This window comes from Macrobrachium nipponense, chromosome 7, assembly GCF_015104395.2.
Source record: "Macrobrachium nipponense isolate FS-2020 chromosome 7, ASM1510439v2, whole genome shotgun sequence".
NCBI lineage: Eukaryota > Metazoa > Arthropoda > Malacostraca > Decapoda > Palaemonidae > Macrobrachium > Macrobrachium nipponense.
Genome location: NC_061109.1, coordinates 112,270,284 through 112,290,654, shown reverse-complemented (window position 1 = coordinate 112,290,654; position 20,371 = coordinate 112,270,284). Strand labels below are relative to the sequence as shown.

Below are 20,371 nucleotides of genomic sequence, written 5' to 3'. Positions count from 1 at the left end.
ATATATATATAATATATATATATATATATATATATATATATATATATATCTCCTCTAATTTCATCCATCTTTTCCTTTCATACACTTAACCGAATCACATTTTCTACCTTGATTTATGGCCCCTCTTTTCGCGTCCCGCTCCTCAAGAAGGTAATTCAAGAGCAACCCCTGTCATCATCTTCACTTCACGCGACCTTCAATGTACAAGTGGCGTTTTCTGAAGTGTGATGCGAAACACTTCAACAGATTAGCACAATCCAAAGGTCGAGTCATTTTTCATACGGCCTCCCTGTCTCCCCGTAGTGCAGAAATAGAGACAAGTATTGCAAGTACAAATATGTTCTATTTCTATTGTTTTTAGTACCATTTTGATTAATAACTGCATAACAATAAGTCAATATTATTATTAATATAATTCAGTACGTACTTTGTATATACTGAACGACACCAAGAAAAACAAAACACGTTTTTCTAAAACGTTTTTTTGACGATTTTAATACCAGAACAATCTTAATATCATATAAAGAAAATATGCTATTTAGATTTTCCTTCTATGTAATGTAGTCCACACCTCGTGTCAACGCAACGAAATACGACAAGATTAACTGCAGTGATGATAAATGACAAAACGAACTGTGAAATCTTTTATAAGAAGCGAAGTTGATATTCTGTCCACTCTTAAGTGTGGTCTTTGAGGGTGGTTGTTTCTTTAATGACGATTGATTGATCGACTGACTAGCTGAACTTTTTAAGTGATTGTCTGGCTAAAACTAGAATGGTCACTGACAAAGAAGAACAAACCATGAATGTGTACAAAATCTAATATAAATGAAAGTAATTCGATCTGTTTAAGGTTAGCAGTGTTTACTTGAATTGTTTAAGAAAACAAAATGAAATCGGTTAATGGGAAGTTTATAGTTATGTCCGCAAAAACTTGTGGGATAAATTAAAAATGGCTACGAAGCTTCGCTTGAATCATTTGTTGAAGTGGGAACGCCTGAGACAGAGTAATTGCATTAACCAGAGGATAATATTTATTTTTTTTATTTATTTTTATTTTTATTATTTTTATTTTTATTTATTTATTAGTTTTATTTATTTTCATTTATTTATTTATTTTTATTTATTTATTTTTATTTATTTCAATTTTTTTTTATTTGAATGCTCTGAATCCTCCGCGTGGAACACAAATCAAAGCACAAATCTTCAATTGTATGATGACCCATTCAACATTTCTGAGCCCGGATAGAAGTTGAGCTGAGTTAAATAAAGAATTTAGCCCACAGGCCAAGCACTGGGACCTATGAGGTCATTTCAGCTTTAAAATGGAAATTGCCAGTAAAAGTTTTGAAAGGTGTAACAGAAGGAAAACCTCGTACTTGCACTATGAATCAAGTGTTAGGAGAGGGTGGAGAGTAAGGTGAAGATAGAGAATATGAAAGGGGGTGCAGTAAAAGGAACGAAAGTGGATGCAGCTAAGGGCCGAAGGCACGCTGCAAAGAACCTTAAGTAATGCCTACAGTGCACCGCATGAGGTGCACTGACGGCACTAACCCGCATACGAGACTTTGCCACGGGCCGGGTAGAAGTTGACCTATATGGCTAAACGTGCATACACAAGTGTCAGTGAGAGAGAGAAAAAGGGGGGGGGGATGAACTAGAGACCCTTAATCAGCACACAATACATGCTTATGTAAATGCGTGAGAAGGATAGAATACTGATGTCCACCACACAAGTTCAACTACCCTGAGGGTCGGGCGGGCAATTAACAACGGTCGGAATAACGATAAGTAGAAGAGATTCTTGAGAAGAAAGAAAAAAGTTACATAGCAGACGTCATATGTTATTAACGAAGACAAAAGCGAAGGTAACTGGGAGATGGAATTTTAACAATTCAGCCTTCATCTTCCTGTAAATGATCAAGTTGATGTTCATCTTCTGTTTAAGTATTAGTTTATATTCTACATGCTCTACAGTCCTACTTTGAATGATTTCTTAATGGATTTCCAGTCACACTTCAAACGATTTTTTAATGGAGAGATTAAATGTACGTCTTTTTATTAACAAGCATACATGACTGCATATAAAACTCTTTGTTAAGTGAAAACAGCCTGAATGCTCTGTTAGGTCCCTGCAGTGAAAATGAAACAAACCCCAACAAAATCACATCATTTCTTCTATATGACCAAATTTTTAAATAAAGTTAAAATGTCAATGGAACCATTTGCTTTTTATGCCTTCACGCATAAATCAGCCTCCAATACCACCTGTCCTCAAAAATTTCTAAAGTAACCTATATATATATATATATATATATTATATATATATAATATATATATATAATATATATATACGATATATAGATATAGTATATATATATATATATATAACGATATATATATAAAACATAATATATATTATATATATATATATATATTATATCCATAATATGTATATTATACACACACACACACACACACTATATATATATATAATATATTATATATATATATATATATATATATATATTATATATATATATATCTATATATAATATATATATATATATATATATAGAACAGAGACCTTCTATCTCTCCACATACTAGCACCTATGATAAATCTTTTCTGCTTTTTCTCTATGCATTTCAGTATTGAAAATCCTTTCTCTGATTTATAGAACCTAAACTTTCAACTCTTGAACGTTCTCTTATGTAAGATGGTTAATCATACACTACTTTGTGAGACTATTAATACTTACAAAGTTACTGTCGTTGGTAGTGACACATAAACAACAAGAAAAATTTTGAATGAACGTGGTTTACAGCTTAAGACTGTTCTTCAAGTATTGTCTGCCAAAGTTTTATTTACCAATGTTTCTGGCAACTCAGCTTGTAGAAGAGAGAAAAAAACTGCATTTTACAAGAATACATTTCCGAAAGTATGTATGTATGTATGTATGTATACCCAGATGAATGGATGGCTATAATGACAAATGAATCATAATCTAAAAGTAAACGATGTTAAGTAAATACAGAAAAAGAAAATACAATGCAATTTGTCTTCCATTTACCTTCAGCTGGAAGTCGTCTTCCATTTATTCTGGAATGTGTTCAACGATGGCGCCATGACCTTACCTGAAAGAAGAAAGTTTTCGTCAGATTTCAGAAAAGATAAAAGTCAAATATCGAGTGAAACCCGTGACTGCAAATAAAACTATTACCACGTGTTCCTACTCGTCATTGAAAGCAACAATACGCTAAACAATACAAAAGAAATATCTACTACTCATATATTGAATCGAATGGTCATTTTTACTAGATACATATGAAATTGTAATAGCCACAAAGTCCTCTTAACTTCTCAGATACTTAGCTCTCTTTTGGATACGCTTGTCACTACAAAGCCTGCAGCTCAAGGCTTTGTAGTGACAGAATTTGAGAATTTGAGAAGTTAAAGAGGACATTGTGGCTGTTACAATTTCATCTATACTCATATATATTCTACCATCATTTATGAAGCATATCGAAGAAAATACAGGAAGGAAGGCTTAGATGGTATGGACACCTGTTACAAAGGGAGGAACGTCATGTTGGAAGACATACGATGGAAATGGAAGTGCGGGGTAGAAGGAAGAAGGGAAGACCAAGAAAGAGATGGCGTGATTGTGTAGGGGAAGATATGGAATTGAAAGGTATAAATGAGAACGAGGCGCAGGACAGAAATCGATGGAGACGACTCATTCGCAATGGCGACCCCATATAAAAATGGGTTTAAGCTAGGAAGAAGAAGAAGAAGATCCTTATAATTACGGCGAATCACATTCCAGGTGTTCTCAGATATATAACAACTTTTAATAGTTAAGAGATTTAAATTAAAATAATTGAGAAATGCCAATAGTCCATAAGAGAGAGAGAGAGAGAGAGAGAGAGAGAGAGAGAGAGAGAGAGAGAGAGAGAGAGAGAGAGAGAGAGAGAGAGAGAGAGAAATGTAACAACTGCTTCCCAGGATAACATAACGCAACGCCCAGAGGGCAGGCATCTAATGCATTGTGCAATAGCATACTATTGATCTAAAATTATCCAAGGTTATAATTTAGTTTCCAAAGAAGATTCATATAACGTGTTACAGACTTTAGGGAATTGTTGCTCTGGATCCTCAGTTACTAAACCAAACTAATTTCAGACATATCTTCACTACTGAAGCGACAAACAAGAATGTGTCATGTTATTCCATTGCAGTAGCCTGAGAGCTGATACAACAGAGATTGTTGAATACTGTATGACTTCCCATCCCACAGGACCGAATGCCTACCTATGAGCTTAAAGTACAATTTCAGCCAATGCCTAAGAGGAGCTGGCAGATCAAGATAAGCACACGGCAATTTAGGCAAGGCACTCTTGGAATTAACATGCCAATGTATTCAGATATTTAGCACCTTGATACTTTTTGGTTTCTGGATGCTAAATTCCAATGTCAAACACCGGCAAATACGGTGCCATACGCTGCTCTTTCACAAAACCCCCAAAAAAACGTCTGCACTCGGGAACTTCCGGTCAAGTGAGATACTGGTGACATAATCAACGAGTCTGCTCAACCTCATTAATCAGTATGTACTTACCGTGATGATAAATAACGCTGTGAACAAGGTTCGTTCTGTGCAATAACTTTACAATCACTTTACTATTCTGTGCAATAACTTTACAATCACTTTACTAAAGTTATTTGCTTTTTTTTTAAATTATTCACTTTCCTGTTCCTACGTTTCCAGCAATTCAGAAATAACCGAGAGCTGAATAAACTCATCCATTCGGCGAAAACAGATCCACTTGCAGTCACAATGAGACGTTAAAGTTAAAAACGAGCCACTTCTATGATTTAAACTTTCAAGGGAAAAAAAATCCTATTTGCGAAGGTCCTAAAACTCGATCATTTTCGAGCCAATAATCGCGCTGCCGCCAAACGGCAGTAAATCAAGACCTGGCAACAACCGCTTTATAAGAGCAACTTGAAAATCTTGTGCCCAAAAGGGCCAGTATGACCTCCCACAATGCCGATAGCTTATTGAATATGGGCATAATTTCACATCGCCTTTGAAACCATATGAGGACTGATAATATACCTCGGCACCTTTGTCAAAACTTACCCAACCTGTTGGTGTCCTGAGATGCCTCCATTTTGTGATAAACAAGGACCAAATCTGGAAGAAAAATCCAACGAAAACCAATGGAATTTATCACAGCAGAGCAGTTGCTGACCTTGTCCATAAAACTTGAGAAGAATTTTGAATGCACATCTTTATTTTTCTGTTACTATTAAAGATTTTACAGTGTAATCACATGCATGTCAGTACTAGCACCAAGAAACATACGAATTAGTCCGATGTGCATCAAATTCTTCACCACATTCCTTTACCCAGTCCAAATTGTACCAGCGAGATTTTGTATTTGCCAGCGAAACGCCAACACTCCTTTTCCCACCGAGAAAGTTACACATAACTTCGCTCATTGTACCAAAAGGTTACTCAAAACAATTCAATGTCACATAAAAGTCATAATCTCGATGCCCTTCCCGTCAGTTCTTCTCCGAATTTAAAACTCTAGTCACACGAACAAGAACGAAAATATTTAAAAGTCTCTGTCCAATCCTTGCTGGTCATTTCTCCTGGCTAGATGAAGAGTGAGCTATCCAGATCATTCTGATTACATTATAAACATGCACAAAGAGAGAGAGAGAGAGAGAGAGAGAGAGAGAGAGAGAGAGAGAGAGAGAGAGAGAGAGAGAGAGAGGTTAAATATCGTAAATAGTAATTTGAATGCGGTCATGAAGTAGTCACATTAAAAACTTTGATGCCCTAGTCATCACTGCCTGCATCAGCTCGCTGCATGCATAGAGAGAGAGAGAGAGAGAGAGAGAGAGAGAGAGAGAGAGAGAGAGAGAGAGATGTAAAAGACGTTGGAAGAATGGCTTTCTTAATGGCGTTTGCGACCGCATACTAACACGGCCTCAGGGTCAAGGGAGTCAAGGTTTAATACTGGCCAGGGAACTCGGAGGACGTCAAGAGAACTTTATCTCTCCACCACACTGAAACAATTAAAGTACTAAAGGTCCATTGACAAGAAACTCGCTCAAAAGGAAAGATTAGTCCGAAATATCTCTCTCTCTCTCTCTCTCTCTCTCTCTCTCTCTCTCTCTCTCTCTCTCTCTCTCTCTCCTTCAAATACTATACGTATCTTACTTCTTCCTAATGAACACCATATTCTTTGGAAGCTTGAATTTCAAGTCAGTGGCCTCCGTGGGTTTGTACCATATGAATAGGTTTCACTTCATGGATAATAATAATAATAATAATAATAATAATAATAATAATAATAATAACGAAAAACAGATTTGTAAACACATTCAACCTAAAGCAACTATTGTTTCTGTTATGGTTTCCATAACTGTATTACTTAACTACTTAGTTTAGCTGAAAATATTCCAGAGATAAATAGTCTCACCCAAAATCCAAAAATCATACCCTGATAACCTGCAAAAGGACCAATTCTACAGTTTTTTTTTTTTTTTCATCTGTCCATCCGCCTGTGTTTGTCGCGCATGGTAACACTGCGTCCCGGGCTTTAAATTGTTACGCTATGTGTAAGTTTTAGGTAAATAAAAGGATATCTTGGTGTACATTTGCAAGGGAAAAGTGTTTTAATAATTTAGTGTATGCGAATTACACCGTTAATACTCGAAATATGATATTATTTAAAGCCCGGGACGCAGTGTTACCATGCGCAAACACCACAGGCGGATGGACAGATGGAAAAAAAACAGAGTATAGATATGACCCGTTTTTCAAGAGTCGATACCTCCGCGATTGGTATGGTTTTTCCAGACATACTTATCTATACATGAAGCTAGAGACAAGAAAAGGTTATGAAGCCGTTATCAAAAGTTGGAGAGCTGAAGGAAATAGATGCACCATGCTATACCAATCCCAGTGACAATCCGAAATTATTGTTTTCATAACATTTGTCAGGTTGGGATAGACTCATTTTTACCTATTCATTTATTGTATGTTAGCTGTAAGGAGACTGATTAAATTGTGTTCTAACATATGACAGTATCTTACTAGCAGAGGGTCAACTGACTGTAGGTTCATTATTGAGCCCTTCAGCTCAGCAAATTCTTATCATAAAGGTTTATAAAATGTTTATAAAAATCTGACATGACTTCCTTGGTACCTTCTCGCAATCTATGAACTGCCTTCAGACAAAAACATTTAGGCTACAGCGCTAAATCTTTTGTAATATACATAAAACGACATATCTTTCAACATTATTATGAAATTTATTACTATCATAAATAATGATACTACATTGTTATCTCTTAAAAGAAGAAACAGACCAAAGTATGGCTGTCCAAGCTTTAAAAACATTCAGTTTATTTATCTCTTTGTTAATCCATCTTTATTTGTTTAAATCCTCTCTCTTTTCTCCTATTCATACAATACAATAGTGTTCTACACTTCGGAATCCTTGCTTCAGCAAATTAAATGCCTACTTTAAACTTGTTCTATAAATAGTAATAATAATGGTTCCAGAAAAGAAATGCCTTCGAGTCGACAATCGCAGAAAATCAAAGACGCGACTCGGCCAAGCCTTTACTTTTGTCTCCACGAATTGGTGCTGAAATCTTGTTGATAGCGTCACACGCTTTGGCAGATAAGCAGGACACGGAATGTTCGCAGAAAACTCAAGGTTACTGGACGATCAACATAAGGTTTAACGCCATCTCACTTCCAAATGTTTAACAGCTCTCGATCACGCTGGAATTCTGTTTGAATAATGGAAGAAGGAAATGATATGCGGCCACCATCAATAAACTGGATGCTATTTGCAAGGTTTCAACATTTGGTTCATACTGCAGTAAATGTTGATTCTATTTGTGCTATCTTTAACAAATAATATACTATAATTCAAATGAAGGTTTGGCAAGATTCCATGATATACATGGCATCAGAGTGAGTACACGGCAGTTGAAGCTCACACACGCACACACACACGTACAGGATGGAATTGCGTAGGCGCACGGACGAGCCCACACAACACAAACACGGGCTTGCACACACGGCTTTACATGTTTTCTAGAGGAGGGTAATATATGGGCACACCGGGTCTTGCTCTGGAGGCCTGGGCATTGTTCGAAAAAGCCATAAACCTCGGTCTGGTGTGGTCGAAATTCTACTCCGGCTACTTTCCTTTTTTTTTTTTTTCTATTTTCCGACCCGTCATTTTCTTTCCTCACTGCTTTGTTCGTTTCTGTTCGTTTATTTCTGCTTGTCTCTTCCGTGTTCCATCCTTTAATGTTTGCTATTGTGGAGTCGTTACGTCAACAGATAACATATATATATATATATATATATATATATATATATATATATATATATATATATATATATATAATATTTCGTTAACATAAACGAAAATCTATTAATTCCCAGGTAGAGCGAATTTGATATTAAAGGACATTTGTAGTGTAATGCATGTAGAGTGACGGTGATGTGAAAAATTTCGTATTATATATATATATATATATATATATATATATATATATATATATATATATATATATATATATATATATATATATATATATATATATATATAGATATATATATATATATATATATATATATATATAATGTGTGTGTGTGTGTGTACATATACCGTGTAATAATTCTTGCTTGTATAATTGTACTTTTATGGCTGTGTTATGTTCTTATCAATGCTGTCTTAGCAAATCTGCATATAATTTTCATTGCCGTTTTAATGAAGCTATTACTATTCCACTTATCAGCATTATCACTTCCGGCCTCAATACTGATTTTTAATTGCTGTTAACTGTTATAACTGTTACTAGATTTGTCATTATAATGAACATAGCGTCACCCTTAATATCAGCCAAGACATTATAAGTTCCTGACTTCAGTCAGCTACTGATTTCATTTTCTCATATATTCTTAAGATAGAACTTGAGTAACATTTTTGTTATAACTAGAAATACTTCTGGTATTATATTAAGAATACTGTTATTACTGTTATTTGAAGTCGAATCATTATAATTTCATACTAAAATCACCACGATTATAATCAGTATCCCATACGATTTTAAAAAAATTTATTTATCCATTTTATTTTTAATTTTTATCTATTTATTTATTTATTTTTGGAACTATACAACAACAACTACGATAAGAACAGTATCACGAACACGGAGGTGGAACGTAGGTAGACGAAGGTGACAGAATTCACTGGACGAAATAAAAAAAAATGTACACTATTTTCTCTACACTATACAACTTAGTGATGGAGCCATGTTTACGATTTCAGAATCCCGTTGAAATGCAGGCGAATCTCATATCATAATGATAACAACAATGTTGTTTTTCCAAGCGAAATGATCATACCCAGCCTACGAAGAACGCAAACGAAAACAGTAGGAGATTCTTGATGTGACGCCGACATGGACGCCCCTGAAAGGTATAAGAAGCAAAAGACTTGCATCCTGCACACGAGTCATTAATCAAACACAACAATGTGTTGTATTTTGAGCAAGTTGCTATTTTAGGCGTCACACTGACCTCGACATGCCTTGCTTTGGAGTCCCTCTCGTTGCTCTAAGTGATTTAGGTACAACAGATAAAGATTTTGGGATGAATATCATGACATTCAAATCAGCCCAATACGGGGAAGATTCCTCATGGGAGAACCTTTGGCATCTGAAAGGAATCCGATATGACAACACACTTACATTGTTCTGTAGAAAAAAAAAAATTCAGAACTGAACAACTACCGATGCTAGACGGCTGCAAATTGGTATGTTAATCATCCATCCTCTAACATCAAACATACCAAATTGCAGCCCTCTAGCCTCAGTAACTTTTAATGTATTTAAGGTTAAATTTAGCCATGGTCGTGCGTCTCACACCACTATAGGTGCCAACAACACAAGCACCACCTGGTTGTGGCTGAAAGTTTCATGGGCCGCAGCTGAGGAGACTTCGGCGGATTTTTTTTACCTGTTATTTGTCACGCTTGAATTCGGCTGGCCTTGTGCCAGCACGGTCTTCCGACCATCCGTTAAACTGTTACTGAAGACCCAGATCTCAAAAAGCTCTGAAGCCACCATGGCCCAGCCCGTGCCGAAAGGACCTCACGAGTTGCCAACGTAGCATTTTTAATTGAGGCTTTGTCTCGGGTAATTTATTCTGACCAACGAGTGAGTACCCTCCAGACGATAAGAGGAGGAGGTGGGCCTTACACAGACACAGAGCCAGAGACAATGCTTCCTTCTCCTCGAGATTGAACGCAGTAATACGTACAAACGGGAACAAAGAATCCGACGAAATCTTCGGCAGGGTTCTGGATCTCAATAAAGTCGTCCATCTTTCGAATTCATGATCATTTGTACTACTTGTACTCTCTTTTACTTTATTCATTATGTCATTATAATGAAAACACGGGACTGGAATAAGGTTACTTTAACTATAATTAGTTATACTTGCCCATTTGAAAATTGGTTGGCAAGAGAAAACTCAAGAACTCTGCCAACTTTCATCCGGTTAAGTCAATACTGTTTAGGCAAGATCAAATTGCTTAAGTGTCCATTCTCCAGGTAGTAATGGCTCCATTCCAAACACTCTCGAAGACCTTGGGTGGTACTTAAGTCAAAATTGCCAACAACATCAACACAAAACTGAAATTAAGTGACTAAAAGGCACCTATATGTACGTATACATACATTGAGCGTTTGTTGAAATCTACAAAAAATATTCCTAAAAACTTAATACGCTTAAAATTTTGCCTAGGAAAGTACTTTCGTATAACTTTTTTATTAGCTGCTGGGAATCTACTAAATATTAAAACTATCCATACAATTATATTCAAAGACGCTTAAGCAAAGTTTGGTTTCCAAATACAATACTTTATGGTTACGTTTATTTTCAAATTGTGTTATTTTGTATTAGTTATGGCAAAACCGTTTTACGAAAAAAATTACATAGTTGAACAAAGCCTGAATATTTTATTATACGAGCACTAAGGATGCAATATCATACTGCATTCTCTTAAAGAGTCCCAGTTCTGCATCGTACATAGTGTGTGTATGTGTGTGTATGTGTGTGTGTGTGTGTGTGTGAATGTCTAAGGGCGTATTCAGAATCGGCATGGACAAATAATATTCTAATAAACAAAAGTAGAATTCCAGTTTTGTTCATTACAATATTACTGGTCTTGTGCTGACAACGAGTACCCCTTTACACACACAACCACTCTCACCTCAGTGGCGTGGTCGGTATGGTGTTGGCGTGCCACCACGTTGGCTGCGAGTACGATTCTCGGACGTTCCATTGAGGTGTGAGAGATGTGTATTTCTGGTGACAGAAATTCACTCTCGACGTGGTTCGGAAGTCACGTAAAGCCGTTGGTCCCGTTGCTGAATAACCACTGGTTCCATGCAACGTAAAAACGCCATACAAACAAACAAACAAACACACACACACCTACGATCCAGATTACCAATTCGTTTCTTTCGATATTTGCAGACGCGCCTTTACTTTTCAAAGCCTGACCTTTGACCTGTAAGTAAAAAATAAATAAAATATTATCCTGATGTTTTAATTGGCGGTAGTGAGCAATGTGATGAATATAATGGCTTCATTATCGACCCGAATGACTATGATGACTTATTAATAAGTCGAGTATTCAATGCGACTACTTCATGGCAGCATTCAAATTACTACTATTTATAATGTTTAACTTCCTCTTCTCTCTCTCTCCTCTCTCTCTCTCTCTCTCTCTCTCTCTCTCTCTCTCTCTCAGCTAAACTTGAATGATGGGTGCTATACGGCTGTTATACGATAACAGTGTTCATGATTTAAAAATAATTATATTCTCTCTCTCTCTCTCTCTCTCTCTCTCTCTCTCTCTCTCTCTCTCTCTCTCTCTCTCTGGAATATAAGGCTCCATGTCAATCCCTATCAGAATTCAGAACTCAGTCAGAAGAAATCAAACAAACACTTGACTGCCACTCCTCATATTTCTGCAAAACCTGCGCGTTTGTGTTTGTGGGGAATATCGACAACAGCCAATGCATCATGATTGTGTGGAACGAAATGTCAAGGTCTTTTATCCCTGTCCCCCTACCTACAAATTTCAGTCATCGCTCACTTTTTCCGCTTTTCTTGTCTTGTTGTCCAACCTCTCTCTCTCTCTCTCTCTCTCTCTCTCTCTCTCTCTCTCTCTCTCTCTCTCTTTTGCAAAGCGCTGAATGGCCGAATGTGCCCCAATGTTTCGCTTGGCGACCTAAAATTTCATGAACGTCAAAGCAAATGAACTCTTTTTCCAGACCCTACTCATCATCCTCGAGGTCCTCCCGTTAACCCCCGTTTACCAGGCCCTTTCCATGCCTCATACCTCCACCTCAATTTCCCAACCCCCCAACCCCCCCCCCGCCCCCCCCCGAATGCCCTTCAAGAACAAACAGGGCAGCAACAACATCACATCCAGACTGAAGAACGGCCTCTCAGCCTTCCAAAGGACACCCGATCCTCCCCACCCCATAATTCCATTCTACGCCCCTCCCCTTCCCCCCCCCCCCCCAACACCCCCAAAAGTTGAAAGCCCTCCTCCCTAATTCCACTGTTGCAACATCCCAACCCCATCCACCCCACTGAGAACCCCTATACCACCACCCTTGCATGCAGCACCCAGCCCTACTACAGCGACACACCTCATGACAAAGCTTCGAAGACCTCCTTCCTATTGAAGACGAAACGTCCGCAAAAAAAAAAAAAGCCGTTAAGCCCCAGTTCCGTTCTTCTTGCCGACTTGAAGGCCTATTCATTATCAAGCGAAGCGAGGACAACACCAATCACTATTTTAAATGGCTTTAAAAGCACATTTGATTTTCATTTAACTGAAGGACACCTGGATGAAATGGTAACAGAAGCGGGTTTCTATAGACAGCTGATACCGCCGTACTCGGTGAATGTTAAAGCCAAGGTATATAGAACTCCCTTATTCTATATACCTTGGTTAAAGCGGAAGGTTAACGTATATCTCAGAAACCCCGAGACGCACAGAATAAACCTACTGGTAAACGATGATATGTTCTCATCTCTGTCAATTCAACTCCAACGCGATACCCCATGCAGGCATTCGCTATTTTGACCCCACACTAACAAATACTTTCCATAACATCAGTTATTAATTCTAGGTTAAGGCTTGGGTGACTTCAAGTTTCCCAGGGCAGCAAGGAGAGAATTAGACGATTTGCCTGCGGTTAGAAGGCTGCTAAACTGCCTAGCAAATCAATATTGGCACTGCGCAGCATTTTCTATCACTAAATATTTGGAACGAGACCTATGTGTCAAGATAGGAAAATACCCTTGCTGCTGTTTTCTCAAATAATCATAACCTACCAAGTATATCTCAGCGCTATCTGATTACCACCTAATTACGGATGATGCCAAAGTTTGACTGAGCGTCATTCACCTTATCATTCAGACCACGTCACAATCATCCTCTTTGGCTTATAACTCCCACCAGGCAAACTCAGAACGGCTTATAACCTCCACGAGGCAAACTGCGAATGGCTTATAACATCCACGAGGCAAACTGAGAATGGTTTATAACCTCCACGAGGCAAACTGAGAATGGCTTGTAACATCCACGAAGCAAACTGAGAATGGCTTATAACCTCCCCGAGGCAAACTGAGAATGGCTCGTAACCTCCACGAGGCAAACTGAGAATGGCTTGTAACCTCCACGAGGCAAACTGAAAATGGCTTGTAACCTCCACGAGGCAAACTGAAAATAGCTTATAACTTCCACGAGGCAAACTGATATGGCTTATAACCTCCAAAACGCAAACTGGGTCGAGATCGACAGGATGAATTACTAGTAAACGAGTCAAACAGAAATCATTTAAATAATCACATCAAAACAATAGACAAAGTCTGTCCACGAAAAGTAATCTAGCCATTTAAAATGAATTTATATAATCCTAAAAGTCCAGTAAGGCTTATTGAAGCAAGCAGAGAGAACAATGAGAATTCTAATAAACAAACTGATAAACTTATGCCGTATACCCTTAGAATAATCAATGCAATACTGAAGATCAAACTCTCGAATTTTAAACTCAGCCAACGGAAAGCAGTGAAGAAATAGGCCAAAATTTTTATTTGCACATGGGCATAAACATAAGTGAAAAGTGGCACTGACCTCTCAAAGTAAATGACTCACTTAACCTATTCCCTAAATAAATTTTTAAATGCCCATCACCACAGTACTCATCACAAGACAGACGGTCCTAATATATTCTTCGACCTATTCAAAAATGAAAATTAACGACATCCTACCTCTGCAGGGAAGAGTTGGTCAGAAAGGAAATCAGTCTTCGTACCATTAACTAATTAGCTGGGCACCTCCCCGCAGTTAGTGACAACATTTAAAAAGAAACTGGAGACACCAATATAATTCTTTTTGCAAGAATCCTTAACAAATGACGACATAGCAGACATCTAGAAGCATTCAATCTAAATCCAACAGTGAGCGCTAGCGTTATAGCATAACCCTACAGTAACTAACTGCATCTCTTTCGTCATTTCCTTCCACGGTCTCTAAGCTGTGGAAATGTCCCCCTCGTTGCATCTCAAACGTTATTATCAATAATTCAACCAGCGTAAGTCAAGACAAGTTCCGGGTCATCCTGCCGGATGAGCCCAGGTGTAATACCACCAGTTATTCCAGCGCTATAAATACAGATCATAATTCTGACTCGATCTGGCATCTTGCACTCATTTCCAAAGTTCTCCACTTTCTGAACGGCTCGGCGCGGCTCGGAGCGGCTATGGCGCGCTCGGGTGCGGTTCTGAGCGGCTCTGTGCGATTCGCTAGGTCTCGGGCATCGTTCAGAACGGCTCGGAGAGGTTCTGAGTGCCTTGGCATGGCTCAGCACTGCACGAGCGGTTTCGAACCGCCGCCGAGCCGCGCCAGGGCCGCTCAGAAAGGCGCTGCGCCAAGCCAAGGCGATCAGAACCTCGCCGAGCCGTAAACGATGCCCGAGCCCTACCGAATCGCAAAGGCAGGAAGAGTACGAATGCGCATGTGCAGAGTGCGGACAAATGCGCATGCGTTTACAGCAAACAAACTGTATTAAATACGTGGAAGGCACATGCATTAATCCACAGCAGCCACACAGGATACACCAACAATGGAAAATCCGCTAAGCCAACGCCCTTTTTCAGAGTGAACCCGTTAGAGGCGGGGTGGGGGCGGGATGGAGAGTGATCTCAGCGTTCGTTTACAGTTACAACAGTCATAATATCGCTAAACCGTTTTCGCAATGTCTCTGACCCGAGAGCAAATCATCTTATTTGTCACAAACAAATTAATTACACACAGAGCGGGGTCATAACAGCTACGGACAACCGCATGGATAATTTCGCTCTTTGTCCATCGGTCAACCACCCAGTCAGATTGGAGTCACATAAATACAATATTATTGTTATTGTTATTTTATTATTATTATTATTATTTATTATTATTATTATTATTATTATTGCTAAGATTTTCGTAATATCGCGATATACGAATAAATTGTGTTTTAATATGCAGAAGATAAAAACACACTTTCGAGCATTGAACGGTGTTCCTTGTCAGTGTTTACATTAAAAATGTTTTATCACAACTTTTTTATATACATCATCATCATCATTATTATTATTATTATTATTATTATTATTATTCACTCAACACTACACTTTAATATAGTTATATTATTAGTCAAATAAACGCATGTAAAAAAAAAAGCATCCCTTAAACCATTTCTGTAATTAATCAGAGCCTCATAAAAAAAAACATTCCACTGGATGTGACGCTAAAAAATTACGTAACATAAACACTAGACAGCAGAAACAACAGTAATGAGAACAATTTGAGTTTCAACACATCATATTTGTTTTGAGATGAAATAATCCGTTTTAACAAACCGACGCACTGGTCACATACCATGGCGTATATAGTGTTTAGGGTCGTGCGTCCTAGTTTCCGCTCTCGGGTGCTTGACCTATATCCTGCCTTTATATATGTGGCAGTTTTTTTTTTTTGTTTTTTTTTTCTTTTTTTTTTTTACCTTTTTTTTGTACGGAATTACACCTGTGTCATGGGGTTTCCATTGTCACTTTTTATGCGTACTTAAGAAGAACTTTCCAGAAGGCGTTTCGGGGCTCAGCATACGGATTTATCAGAAAGAAATCTACTTATTTGAAAGTAGACATATTATGAACTCGCATTTCCTGTGTGTGTGTGTGTGTGTGTGTGTGTACAAATACATACATATATATATATATATATATATATATATATATATATATATATATATTCATTAAACTACAAATGTCGGAAATATCCCAGAATTCGACATTAAACGACATTTTTAGCTTAATGAATGTATATAAATCATTGTGATAAGACCTTTTTCATATATATGTATACACACACACACACACACACACACATATATATATATATATATTATATATCATATATATATATATATATATATATATATGCGTGTGTGTGTGTATTTACTGGGTTTCAATATCACCTTTTATGTGCGATAAGTAAGTTTACATAAACAATATCTACATCTATCAAAAAACAAAGCGCATGATATAATTAAGAGGGCATAATTTTCTCAGGTAACAACGTTATGGCGTCCCACTGTCACTTGTATGGGTGCTCATTAACATTCTAAGATAGCTTGTGTAGCCTTCAGCTATTCAAATAAATAAAAAAAAATGAAAATAACACGAAACTAGAGTTTCCTCCTCGGACGCTCATCAGAACTCACAATAAACAGTGAGCTTTCTTCACCTGATCAACAACAATGGGGAACTTGCTTTCACCACAGCCGAATAATTTATATCAGAACACGCGCTCCAACACCATACCTCATTCACGTCTAACGGAACGGAAAGTACTAGACTTTCTCATACTATAATATATGCACATTAATTCGGTGTGTGGTGGGGGGGGGGGGGGGGGTGATAATACATTCATGTCACACTGATGTATATTGCAATTTATGTACCTGAATTTCTATTCCTCCGATGGTCTACAACCACGGATTTGTTTATATATATTTAATGTATAGCAATCGAGAACAAAATAGTAATAAAATTTAGGTAATAAAAAGTGAAAGTACTGTTTTTGTTTATGTATAATTTGACTACTCAAAACGCACATGACCCTTTTCAAATGAAATAACATATGAGATAGAATTTCAGGGCTGAAGGTTTTAATTTTTATGCAATAGTAAAAACAAATGGCGCAATATCTAAGCAGGCTACTAAAGATATTTAGGTGAATTAACGTCTTATAATTGACGAAATTAGCGAAAGACAAAATATCGCAAACAGGTTTGTTATTCATTCGTTCAAGGGGCGGCCATTTCATTCACATCTTACAGTGAAGAAGAGAGTATTCCCTGCTGGTAGGTATTTCTTATAAGAATTCTCATAATCTGATCTTATTAGTTAGGAAAAAGCGTTTTTTCCCGTTAGTTTTAACTCAAGGAACACATAATGCAGCACCATTAGTACGTATCATGAACAAAAACAATGACTGATAATTACCTTAAGCAATTACTGAACAACACCTGCTCAACTATGGCGTAAGATATACAAGTAAGTATAAAGACACTATTCTATCATGAGCGCTGAGTTGCAAATAGTTGCAAATATTTATATTTTTCGATCTGCCCCTTGAGTACTTTACCCATTATAACTCCAGGCACAACAACAAAATTCCAGAAGTCTCATTAACAGTAGGTTGTTTCTCAGTTGTATTTAGATCGGTCATACTACAACAGACTGTTGTCACAGGAGTGAACAAAGGTTAATGATCTCTTAGTTCCGTCAGATGCCGAAAAATAAAAGGATAACATTCATCCAACTCTTGTTGCAAATATACACACACACACACACACACACACACACACACACACACACACACAGATATATATATATATATATATATATATATATATAAGCACCAGCGGATCCTTGGGGGCCACCTGGGCAAGTGTCGGGCGACAAAATAATAATATTTAAGATTTACATAATGACAACAGAAATGAGAGATGATATAAAAAACAGGAAAAAATAAAAAATCTATTATAGAAATAATAAAATTGAGGGAAAAAATAACAATAACAATAATAATCTTAATTATAGTAATAATGGAATCGGTATTAACTGATAGAACGGAATTACAGTTGCCCTAATTAAAACTATTTCTTATAAGAATACTGACAGGCAAAAAATGTAATTAAGTGCATTAAACTTTACAAAGAGAGAGAGAGAGAGAGAGAGAGAGAGAGAGAGAGAGAGAGAGATGCAAGTAGGATCCGAAGGACTTTGGGGAGATAGGGAAGGAATGGAAAAAGCAAAAAGTCGGAGGATGAGAAGACAAAAAGGAGGAGGAGGAGGAGGAGGGAGAGAGATGCACGTAGGATCCGAAGGACTTGGGGAGATAGGAAGGAATGTAAAAAGTCGGAGGATGAAAAAGACAAGGAGGAGGAGGAGGAGGAGGAGGAGGAGGAGGAGGGTTAAGCTAACGGTTGGGTGCGCAGTGACAGGGACTCGAGGATAATGAGGGGGCCTTTCCGGACCAGTGCCAGCGTGACCTTGTTACTCGTTATAACTAATGTTAATCAAAACCAACGTCCCACCGTATTACATACCTGCCCTCATTCGCCGCCAAGGCTGGCGAGGCGATTTATAAAGCGCCTGCTGCCGGACACCCTAAAGGTAGTCGATTTTGTTTTCACAGGTTCGAGGCATAATGCCAAGCACTGGGGCAACGAAGGCCATTCAGCGCTGAAACTAAAATTGACACTGAACAAGTTTGAAAGGTGTAACAGGAGGAAAGCCTCGCAGTTGCACTTTGAATCAATTGTTCGGAGAGGGTGGAAAGTAAGTTGGAAGAAAGATGATATGGAAGGAGGTAGAGTAAAAGGAATGAAAGCAGTTGTAGCTAGGGGCCGAAGGGACGCTATAGAGAACCTCAAGTAATGCCTACATTGCACCGCATTAAGTGCATTGACGGCGCTAACCCCCTACGGGATAAGGTAGTTGAAGAATGCCCAGTGGGAGATCCATTCGAAGATAAGGTTAATTCCCAGCGATGAGATATTTGTCCTCTTAGGAAAAATCTCCTGGGCTCTTCATTCAAAGTTCTTTCGGAATAAGTGTCTGGTTAAATTCCTACATGATTTATTTTTTAAATTAAAGTCCTCCTAGGCCTCTGTGAGGCTCATAGGGCAGGCGCTGAGGAATAAACAATCTTCTTTATTATTTTCTTTTTACTTCAACAGCATTTTGGCATGGTTGCAAGCACTTTTGGTAGACTACATTTAGCGAAAAATTCTGCAATACAATAGCTCGAACCTTTTACTTTTCTATTCTCACTCAGAAATGGAAGGGGAAATGACTAGAGCCAAATATGGTGCAAAACTTATCATAAACTACGACCCTCTTTGTCTACCACCTTGGCATCAATATCATAATCAGCTCTCCTGCTGAAAGCATTATGAGAAACAGAGGAACACTCACGTTCCTTTCCAAAAACAAAATACATAATATCAATGATAATTTCTCCGCAGAATATTTAATAGCCGTTCCTCTGGTGCCGTAGAAGACTGACAGCTTCTAATGAACAACGATGCAAGCGACGCTTTTTAAAATAACAATGACTTGTTTTCTCAAGCTGAAACTGTCATTATGCAGATCATGCAAAGTACACCACCTTTGTCTGTGAGGTTCAACATAAAAAAATAATGTTTTCTACAAAGTTTTATGGGGTTCACCCCACTTAAACTTGTGATCACAGCCCCCATTTACTCCTAATTACATGGCGTAATGCGCACATTTGCAACGAATTAGGTGGCACCGCCCATAACCATCAAAGTACCTTTTTTTTTGCAAGGCCACTCACTGGCGGCTACAAATGACTAGTTTATTATAAACCGAATCATATAAACGTATAAACATGATCGCCCTCATGTCTCGGTAAGTATCACGCAATATCCTATAAAGTGAAATGTGCCTTTTGTGGACTCCTGGAATGACAAATAGTACTCCTCAGGTCAAGGTTTCTTTCTCGCTTTGCTGGGAAATTTATAAAGAATATGAGTTCCTCGTTGGACTGATGCGGTAGTCGCGAATTCGACTCCCCGCTCTGTCAACATGGAATCGGAGGAATTGACTTCTGGCGATCCATTTCTCGATATAACGTGGTTCGGATCCCACAGTGAGCTG

General features: G+C 37.8%; 1 long non-coding RNA gene across 1 annotated transcript in view; it reads right to left on the bottom strand.

The window, feature by feature from the left end:
* LOC135217134 (uncharacterized) overlaps positions 1 to 20,371 on the bottom strand; it is a 196,266-nt gene that overhangs the window by 101,866 nt on the left and 74,029 nt on the right. The window contains exon 2 of the long non-coding RNA XR_010315057.1: positions 3,074 to 3,137. This is a non-coding gene — a long non-coding RNA (uncharacterized LOC135217134). The remainder of the gene's footprint in view (positions 1 to 3,073; positions 3,138 to 20,371) is intronic.